At 37.1% G+C, this 11,390-nt stretch overlaps 1 non-coding gene across 1 annotated transcript; it reads left to right on the top strand.

The window, feature by feature from the left end:
- The first annotated feature begins 2,260 nt into the window (after positions 1–2,260).
- Positions 2,261–2,364, top strand: LOC138821124 (U6 spliceosomal RNA). Its single transcript, XR_011370063.1, has one exon. It is a non-coding gene; the product is annotated as a U6 spliceosomal RNA (small nuclear RNA).
- The last annotated feature ends 9,026 nt before the right edge of the window (positions 2,365–11,390 follow it).

The following is an 11,390-nucleotide window of genomic DNA, read 5'->3' on the forward strand; positions in this document are numbered from 1 at the left end:
TCCCAAGAAACTAAGAAGACAGATGTGTTTTACCATGTCCAGCCTTAATAACTCATTTTTTCTCTAGTTCTACTATCCTACTCCATTAGTTCCAACTACTTCCAGTTTCTCCTACTCAAAACTCTATTCCTCCACCTCAGTGGAACCAATTCATTCTCATTTATTGTCCCTACATCGTAGCCTAGAAAATGCTTTCAATTAAGAATTCAAGGTGATTACAAGGCTCAGTTTGTCCCTTTCTTCTCTCTCGGGGGGGGGGTGCATATTATTGCTCTGCCCATTGTCCAATGTCTCACTGTACTGTTTGGTGTAATTGTTACATGCCTTACTGATTTACAGTGGGACAGAAAGTATGGCAGCATTTACTTTGCCAAGTTCAGAAATGTCAGTCTATATTATATTCCATAAAGGAAATTTTCCAGTATTAAAATTAGTGCAAATAAATTTTGTTGGCAGGCTTCAGAGGTCTGTTACTAATTCTTAAGGCTTCAAATTTTCTCATTTGTTTGTTGTGTTAGAAATTGAACACAGGAACTTGTGCATGCTAGACAAACACTCTACCTCTCAGCTACACCGCCAGCCCCTTGTGGGTTTTTTAAAAATTTGTTTCTTGCTTTTCTTGCTTCAGTTTCTTGTCTGGCTCTTTATACCCAATTAAAACCCACTATTGCCTTTTTTCTTTTCTAAAACACTTCTGCTTATCTCCTTTCTATTCATCTTGAAATCCTCTGGGTAGAATTAGACCATTTTTAATACCTTCGCTTTGAATCACAGAGATAGCTTCACGATCATCTCTTAGAAAATTGTCCACTGGGGATGTTGCTTTTGTTAATCTTAGAGCATTAAGATGGAGTCATAAGAGGCCTTTCAGATCACCTATCACAACCTTCTAGTTTCACTCATAAAGGAATTATGTTCTAGGAAACTTCAGTAACTGCCCTTAAAACGTCCACCAGGAGCTTAGCAGGATGAGGATTCAAAATTATCTACCTAAATTCAAGGATTGTTGTTGTTGTTAGTGTGTTTATTTCATACTGCTTTCTTTATCAGAAAAAGAATTTGTTCAGTAGGATTTCCAATTCATTTTAGCTCTTTAATGAGACTAATGTCAATAAGAATTAAGTTGGAAGCTGATTATGGTCATGCATGCTTAGAATACCAACAGTTGGGAGACTGCAGTTAAAGATTAGGAGTTTGAGGGAAGTCTGGGTAACATAATGAGACCCTATCTCAAAAGAAAAAGAAAGGAGGAGGAGGAGAAGGAGTAAGAGAAAGAAGAAAAGGAGAAAAACCGATGACTTTCTACAATTTTTAACTCATTTTGAAAATTTTCACATTAAAAAAAAAATTTGCTAAAGTCCCTTTGAGTTTAGTACATCAAACAAAGCCTAGTATAACTAAATCATCAAACTCACTCCTCCTGCTGGAAGGAAGAATAATGACAGGCAGTAAGTCAAAAAGCATCCAGTTAATCCATCAGCTAGATGGCTAGATGCTCAAGTGAAAAAGCAGAGGTACAAAACAAATTGGGGAGACAAGTCTGACACAGAAAACACTTAAGACATAATACAAACTCTATTCTTCAGCTCCTAGGCCAGAAATCTTCACTATTCTCTTGTGGAAAATAGAAGGTATGTGACCCCCAAGTCAAAATACTTGTAGTGGGGCTGAGGACCAGGGCATAGCCCAGTGGTAGCGGGTCTGCCTAGCTGGGTTGGATCCCAGCACCAGTAAAAGAGCACTTGTAGAATATAATCAAACATGAGGATACATTTTGCACTTTTAAAGTCACGATGAACTTATGCAAGAGTCCCTCTGGGTCAGGGCCCTGCTGCCTTGTTCTGATGTTTCCTGCTGTTTACCTACAGTCCACTTAGTCCCTGTTGTCAGGTATTAATACTGATACATCTGTATCTATATGTTCTTTTTTTTTCTCTTAACCTTCTGTGCAGATAGCTTAGGGGTTTTTGTTTTTGTTTCACATGCCAGTCCTGGGACTTGAATTCAAGGCCTGGGTGCAATCCCTGAATTTTAACGCTAGTGCTTTACCACTTGAGCCACATCTCCACTTCCAGCTTTTTGTTCTTAATTAAAGAGTCCCACTGACTTTCCTGTCCAGGCTGGCTTTGAACCATGATCCTCAGATCTCAGCCTCCGCAGTAGCTAGGATTACAGACGTGAGACATGAGGCCTGGCTAGCTTAAGGTATTTTTAAGTTACACATAATGACAAAAATACATTGCACAAGAATTCAAAAGGCGTGCTTGCTACAGCAGCATATATACTAAAATTGGAATGATATAGAGATTTGCATGGCCCTTGTGCAAGGATGACATGCAAATTCATGAAGCATTCCATATTTTGCAAAATGAAACCCAAGATAGGGACACAAGAGGCTTTTTTCTTTGTCACTGTTGTTTTTAATATACTATGTAATTTTTTTGTTTCTTTTGTATGTTCTTCCCTCATGGTATAATCACTGTATTTGCTTCTTGTGCCCTGCATCTTGTATATACATTTTTCTAATTTGGGGAGGGAGAGGGAATAACAAAATGTTAAAACAAGGATACAGGTTGACTCATTGTAACAATAAGATGTACAAGATACTATGTTGAAAACGAACTTTACAACTTCAGGTTGGAGGGGAGGGAGGAGTTGGGGAGATGGGGAGGGAAGGGATGGGAGGGGAAAAAACAGAGAAGGTAACAATGCTCGATAGGAAATGTACTCATTACCTTACTCATGTAACTGCAACCCCTCTGTACAGTATTTTTACAATAAAAATATATTTTAAAAAAAGAATTTAGGGCTGGGAAGGTGGCTCAGTGGTAGAGTGCTTGCCTTGCATGCATCAGGCCCTGGGTTTGATTCCTCAGTACCACATGAGCAGAAAAAGCTGGAATTGGTGCTGTGGCTCAAGTGACAGAGCGCTAGCCTTGAGCTGAAGAGCTGAGGGACAGTGTCCAGTCCGCGAGTTCAAGCCCCTCAACTGACAAAAAAGCAAAGAAAAGAAAAGAAGAGTTCAAAATGCACTAATTTCTGTGACAGTAATGATTAGCTTTCAAACTTCAACAAGTTGCAGGAAACTATTAAGAGCCTCCTAACGTACAAATTCTTTGTCCTCTTGGATGCAGTGTTGCTGTTCACAAGATGTAAAAGCTCGCACTAGTTTACAAGGTTAGATAGAAAAGAATAAATACTTTATTAAGCCTCCCAGAATTACTTATTGACTGTCTTTTCCCTCCTCTTTTTATGACATTGCTAATGAAATAAATCAAATGTTGCATATCCATTTACAGCACTGTGTCCTAGATTTACTTAGTTTACCCTGAAGGCAAAAATTAGTCCTTTATTGTGTATGGTTACCATCTAACTGCACTTTATGAGTTAGGGTTAAGGGGATACTTTTAGAATAGCAAATTCTATCAAATAACATTATCAGCACTCACTATAAGCTAGGCACTGTACCGAATACTTTTTGCTTTATCTTATTCGATCTTCACAACAGTCCTTGAACTTGGTACTATTATTACCTCTATTTCTTTAATAAGGAAACTAAGGCAGGAGGAGGACAAATAACCTGCTCACAATTTCAGAGCTGGTAAGTAGTAGAAGTCTGGCTTCAACCCTTGCCATCTCTGTTTCAACCACTATTTCCCACAATCATGCTTTTCTCAATAGCTCACAATGCTCTGCCACATGCAAAACCAAGCTTGATCAGGCTCTTTGAACATCAGAAAGTCTTGAGCTTTTGAAAAACCAAGATAGGCTCTCTTCTAGAGGCAATAGGAAAGAGATAATGCAGCTTAATCATAACAGACGGCACAGTGCTCAGTTCTCTGAATTGGTCGCTATTCACATTTATACTTGAATATGATAGGTTTAAATTCAAACAGCAGTGATAGGATAAATAAATCATGGAATATTGTCTAGATTATTTTTGAAAAGGTAAATTAGGTGCAAGTTTTAATATTTTGTGTACTTTCATTGCAAATTACTTAGAATAATTGATCATTACAATATAATATAATCCAGTCACGAGAAAAGTAATCTAAGGTATTAGTGAACACTAGCTGGAGGGATGGCTCAAGCAGCAGAGCACCTGCTTCATAAGCATGAAGCCCTATGCTCAAATCCAAATACCTTCAAAAAATGAATCACTTGAGTTTCACATAACAATTATAATATATGGAAGTCAAGGGTCACAGGCTCTAATCCCTGTTCTGCCAATAAATATATGAATGACCTTGAGAAAATCACTTACTTGTAATACAAGAATAGAATGGGCTGAGAATGCATTCGAATGGCACTTGACTAGCAAGCACAATGGTTCTCAGTCCAATTCCTAGTACTTCAAAAAAAGAAAAAAAAAGTGAATTGATAGGAAGACTAGAAAAGACCATCAGTGTGCAGTGCTTCATACGTGGCAAGTACTGTCAAGCTGTCATCCTCGTGGATGTCAGGTCATAGTTCCTGTTAAACCATCCTGTTCTGCAGACCAGCACACGAATGTAACCCATCCCATTGACTCTTCAAGTACTGGGGAAAAGGTATGCTGGGTACTTTGTGTTCTCTGACAGTGAAGAGCCTTTGTGATTCTCCACTCTATTTGCCCTTCTTGAACTACTGGTTAGACACACATGGGACTAAAGAATATTTACTAGATAGAATCTTAGTGCAAGAAACTGGAAATTCATTTCTAAGTAAATGACTTAGGCAAAAGAAGCCACTCTACCCACTAATACTGAAGGAAAGACTATATAAAAATTGGAAAACTAGCTTTAGTATGATCTTGTTTGTGATTATTCAGCACAACTATGTTCATTGCAGCATTATTTACCATAGCAAAGATATGGAACCAACCCAGATGCCCCTCAGTAGATGAATGGATCAAGAAAATGTGGTTTATATACACAATGGAATTCTATGCCTCCATCAGCAAGAATGACATTGCCCCATTTGTTAGGAAATGAAAAGACTTGGAAAAAATTATATTAAGTGAAGTAAGCCAGGCCCAAAGAAACATAGGTCCCATGCTTTCCCTTATTTGCAATAACTAGTATATGTCTGAGACAAGCAGAAACGGTCAGATAAGTTGATGTTAGGCAAAATGAACCCCAAAATAAGGACACAAGAGGTTTTTCTTTTTTGCTATTGTTTCGAACATATTTATAAGATGCTTTCTTTGTTGCTTTGTATGTCCCTCCCCCATGGTAGAACCCCTGTTTTCACTGTATTTGATGTTGGTATAATTTGTGGAGAAGGGAAAAAACAAATTGTTTAAATAGGGATACAGGTGGACCCATTGCAACGATGAGATGTACAAGACATTATGTCGAAAACAAACTTTACAACTTTGGCTGGGGGGGACGGGGGAGGAGATGGGAAGGGATGGGAAGGGGGAACAAAGGAGGAGGCAACAATGCTTGATAAGAAATGTACTCATTATCTTGCTCATGTAATTGTAACCCCTCTGTAGGGTATTCTCACAATTAAAAAAAATAAATCTGTTATAATGCTAAAAAGAATGGAAAACTAGATGTGGCATGGTGGCAAATGCTTATATAATCCTAACACTTTGGAACTAGTGACAGAAGGATCTCTGAAAGCTCAAGACCAGCCTTGGGGGCTACACGTTTGAGTTCAATCGAATTGATGTTGAGTTCCTTGATTTCAAGGCTAGCCTGAGCTAATAGATAGATAGATAGATAGATGATAGATAGATAGATAGATAGATAGATAGATAGATAGATAGATAGATAGATAGATAGATAGATAGATGATAGATAGATAGATAGATAGATAGATAGATAGATAGATAGATAGATAGATTCCTATCTCAAAAAAAAGTAAAGAAACAAAATGGGGAAAACTGATTTTGATGGAATTGGGATTTGGGGGGTCAAAGAAGCTGTTACTAGATCTTGAATCTACCACTTGAACATTTGTAACTCTTGGCTATATTACCTAAACTACTTACTAAACCTAAACTACTTACTAATAATATTTAGCTTCTGGGGTCTATTGTAAAAATGTAAATGGGCCCCAAACAGCGCCTCCAACATCATCAGAACTAAATATATGTAGGTAGAAACTTTATTAAAATACGATTTTGCAGGAAGTGGTGCTGTGGCTCAAGCGGTAGAGCACTTGCCTTGAGCTGAAGAGCGCAGGGACAGTGCCAAGGCCCAGAGTTCAAACCCCATGACCGACCAAAAAAAACCCCACCAAAAACCCAAAAATACGATTTTGCAAAGCATTGCACTGATCTGATTTACAGTCTCTGAAACAGGAAGTTCTCACAACCCTAGAACAATCCTTATAAAAATTTGTGATGGTTTCTTTTTACATTAAACTGATCCAGTAGGAAAGTTTCATGACTACAATCTGGCCCATCCCAGTAATCTTAGCTCTAAACTTGTAGAGTATGTCTGTTACTGGCCGAGTTGTTTACAAATTTTTTTTAGTTAAATCTATTTTGTACCCAAAATGTTATTCAGATATAAACTATCTAGTTTATTTCTTTCTTATTTAACTTATCCAGGCATGCCCAGTGTCTTTTCTTTAACTGAACTTCCTGTAGTATCTTGGATCTTTATCAAACTAAGATGAACTGCCTTCAAATTTAATATAACTAAATGGACTTGTGGTTAACAAGAAAGCACACTAACCTTTTTTTAAGCACATTAAAAATATACTCAAAGCCTTTTGGAAATATCTAACACTGGTCATTAAATAACCATCCTGCAGCTCCTAGCTCCCAGAAATAGCACTTTGTATCTTATTACCTGAAAGGATTAAAAGAAAACTATATATCAGAACACAGTTCCAAGCTATAGGGTCAGAAGGTTTCTGCAGTTTTAGATAACCTAAAACTCCCTCAAACAACACAAAAGGAGATTAAAGTTTTGGCCCAGCTACTTTGACTATCAGATGAATTTGTCCCAGTTGGGTTAGCTTGATTATTCTTCTTTAGTCTGATTGTTTCTCTCTATCACCTTGTACCATTAATGGAGAAATTAATCTTTGAAGTTCTAATGGCTCAGCATTTTCAATTATTCATTTCAGTTAAGGAATTTTTTTGTAAGAACAGCTCAGTGTTCTCAGTTACGATAAGCCTACCGGCAGACACCGAAACCCAATCTGAACTACCACCCAAAAAAGCATCATTTTCATAGAAAAATTTTTGAGGATTTAAAAAATCCCTTCTACTGCTTATTTCCTTCCTTAAAGTCCAAACTCATAATCAGCTTAAAGCACAAACTTTGTTTAATAAGCATTTTTACAATTTTCCTCCTGAGAAGTATTTTTAGAAAGGAAAGGGGTAGGAAAAAAAAAAGAAAAGAATGCAGAAGAATAAATATTACAGTGGTCTTCAGTATCCATGGAGGATTGGATCCAGGACCTTCACAGATACTAAAAGATATGGATGTTGAAGTCTCTGATATAAAATGTCTTATTATTTGCATGTACCTACATACATCCTTCCACATTCATCTTAAAATATGTTTTCATTTGGTACATAATGACTGCACAAATTTATGGAGTACAGCATGACATTGTACTCCAACTTCGATACATGTATATATGTATAGAATGGGTAATGACCACATCAGGATAACTGTCATAACTGTTACTCTAGACATTTATCATTTCTTTGAGGAAACATCACAAATCTCCTATAATAGCTACTTTGGAAACATTGAATTCATTGTTGTTAACCATAGTAATCATACTTTTCATACTTTGCAACAGAACATTAGAAGTTATTTCTCCCATCCAGTCAAACCCCTACACCCCTTGACCATCCATTCTCTAGCCATCTCTTCCTAGACTCTATGCTTTAAATCACCTCTAGAGACAATAGTGACAACGGTCACTTTTTTAAAAAATATTCAACCACATTGGTTGCATCTATGTATAAGGACCTGATAGATGTAAAGAGTTTCTGCACAGACTGATTGTAGAATCTTCTTAGGTCTAGGTCTACAAACATTATAATCTAAAACTCTATTGATTGTATGATCCTACTTGTTACCTAAGTAGGCCATAGGAATACATCCTAGCTCAAAAGCAAAAGAAAACAAAACAAAACCTTCCATTTCCTGGTATCTTCTTCTCAGGGCTCTGTTTCCAGAGAAGAATTCTATCTACTAATTATTATTCTGCTTTGTTGAGAAAAGAAGGTCTTCTGACCATGTTAGTACTTACTACCATAGTTTATCAAAAAAATCTGTCAATATAGGAGAAAAGTTTTGATGAAGACATTACTTTGGCTGCACTGAAAATGCAAATAGAAATGCCAACTTTGTCAAAGTTGGGGTGTTACTTTTCAGCAAACTGGATTCTCAGACTTGATTTTAAGAATGTAAGTGAATATGGTTGTGCTGATAGATTTACTGTAAACCTTGTTTTCATTCTGCTGGATAGATGCCAGGAGCAGAATTGGTAGATCTTACAGTAGTTCTATGTTTAGTTTTTTGAAGAATCTCTACACTGCTTCCCACCAACAGTGTATTACAGTTCACTTTGGGCCACATCTTTACCAGAATTTGTTGTTGTTTGTTTTGTTTATAATGTCCATTCTAACTGGGTAAGGTGAAATCTCAATTGTTGTTTTGATTTGCATTTGCTTTATAGCCAGAGATGATGTTGAGTGTTTCTTCATGTGTCTATTAGCCATTCTTTCTTCTTCTGAGAAGTCTCATTTTTATGCATTTATTGTCCATTTATTAATTGGGTTATTATTTCTTTGAAGGTTTAATTTTTAAGGATTTAATTTTGAGCAGCACTATTCACCACAGCCAAGATGGAATCAGCCCAGATGCCCTTCAATGGACGAATGGATCAAGAAAATGTGGTATATATATATATATATGCACAATTTGCTCATTTATTAGAAAGAGTGATAGTCTCATTCATAAGAAAATGGAAAGACCTGGAAAAAATTATATTAAGTGAAGTAATCCAGACCCAGAGAAACAAAGGTTGCATGGTTTCACTTCATTGGTGGTAATTAGAATGTGTTTATAAATCTCTAAGTAAACACACCGAGTATTATGAAAACAGTTATAAATTAATTAACTGAAGTACAATAAACAATAGTATAATCTTTAAGCCCAACAAAATCAGTATAGGAAATAGGAACAACCGGCAGCGGGTGACGGGGGGGGGGGGGGGGGTGCATGGGATTAAGGATAAAGGGGAAGAGGAATGAACGGGGAAGAATGTAGTTAAGAATTCATTTTAAGTGGGGAGGGGGAGAGACACTGGTGATTCATGCCTGTAATCCTAGCTACTCAGGAGACTGAGATCTGAGGATCGTGGTTCAAAGCCAGTCTGGGCAGGAAAGTCTGTAAGACTTTTATCTCCAATAAACCTCCAGAAAACCAGAAGTGACACTGTGGCTCAAGTGGTAGACCATTCACTGAAGAGCTCAAGGACAGCACCCAGGCCCAGAGTTCAAGCCCCATGACTGACCCCCTCCCAAAAAAAAATTCACTGTTTATTCCATAAAACTAAGAAAAGTAAGGGAAAGGGTAAGTTGAAGGGGATGAGAATATTGAAGGAGTGACCCTGATCAAAATGCATTGTATTCCTAAACTGCTTTGTTATAACGGCACCTCCTTTGTACAACTTCTTAATTTATTAAATTAATAAATAAGTCTTAAAAGGATGTAAATCATTGCTACTTTTGAAGACAAGAAGATTGCAGCATCATGTATACTATTCTTTATTAAGATTTGTATTGCTTCAACTGGTACCAGTGGCTTACACCTAATCATAGCTACTCAAGAGGCTGAGCCCTGGCAGATCATGCTTCAGAGACAGCTAGGGCAGAAAAGCCCAAGAGACTCTAGCTCCAATTAGCCAGAAAAATACTGGGCTGGAGACATGGCTCAAGTGGTCAAGCATCAACCTTGAACAAGCAAGCCAAGTGAGAGTCAAAAACTAGAAATGAGAGCACAAAGCCCTAAGTGCATGCACACACACACACACACACACACACACACAGAGAGAGAGAGAGAGAGAGAGAGAGAGAGAGAGAGAGAGAGAGAGAGAGAGAGAGAGAGAGAGAAACTAAAAGACTTGAATTGCTTCTAAGCTAGAGCAAGTTAAATAATATCCTTCAAAAACAAGCAATAGTCTACTTTTTAAATGCCTTTACTTTGGTCATGATCGAGGTGTTTTATTAATTGTTTAGAACATATTTATAAAAAGGCTCTGGTGAGTGATATGTCATTAAATTTCTCTTTTAAAAACTTCATTTTTGCAGCCCTGCCCAATTTCTCACATACTTTAATAATGTAAACATTATCTTTTCTTTGTAATTCATTTGAGCAGAGAACACAATGCCAAGGAATTCAATCTCTAGATATATGTCTTCATCGTAGATCTGGAAAGAAATGAGGTGGTAGAAATGTTTTCTTTTCCCTCTTGGTAAAGTTTCACTTGCACTAATAAGTGCTTATAATGTCATTTCTCATTTGAGCCCCTCTTCCCCGATGAGAGTATAAGCTCCAGAGAACAAGTAGCTTCTTTATCTTGGTATCTCTTAGGGCCATTTCTCCAGGATTAAATGAATTCCAATTTGAATTTCACTGGGTCAGAGTTTTCTGCTATTCTTGTGCTCTAGATGACTACATTGGATGCTTATCCTTGATCCAGATCCCTGTTCATCCAAAATTCAGCCAGTGTGCTTCCTTCTGCAAAGAGCTTACTCTCTCTCTCTCTCTCTCTCTCTCTCTCTCTCTCTCTCTCTCTCTCTCTCTCTCTCTCTCTCTCTCTCTCTCTGATGATCAATTAGCAATGCTCATTTTAGAAAATTTGGAGTAAACTAAAGTCACATAAACACAATTAAAATCACTGAGATGGGAATGCAGCTTAACTCTGTGATAGAGCCCTTAGTATACATGAGACCTTAGGTTTGGTCCTCAGCTATTAAAAAAAAAAAAAAAAGAATTACTAAGGTAACTAATCACATTCCAGTGTGTCCACTAGCTGAGAGGATTTGGAGGGCTAAAACCAGAGAAGTCCAGGATGACTCACCTCTGCTAAACCTCACCTTTCACGTAATACTTACCTCTAATAATTTCTTATATTTTCTTCTAGTATTCTGCATCTTGTTCATAGGTGAGCTTTTACATCATAACTTTAAATTCAGTTCTTCCCTATTCATTTTATATTATATTAAGAATATTTCTTTAAAAATTGATTCACATTCTATGTTATCCTTTACAAACAACATATGACTTAAGACTATAGACCCTGGAGCCAGTTTGCAGAGTTCATGTTCAGACGCTACCTTGGACATTCCTTACTTCTCATGTAAGAATCAATAAAGTATAACTTCAGCTAGCTCCCATAATTTCATAAAAAAGAGAGTATGC

Source organism: Dipodomys merriami, unplaced genomic scaffold (genome assembly GCF_024711535.1).
Source record: "Dipodomys merriami isolate MVZ:Mamm:240054 unplaced genomic scaffold, mDipMer1.0.p SCAF_9, whole genome shotgun sequence".
NCBI classification, from domain to species: Eukaryota; Metazoa; Chordata; class Mammalia; order Rodentia; family Heteromyidae; genus Dipodomys; species Dipodomys merriami.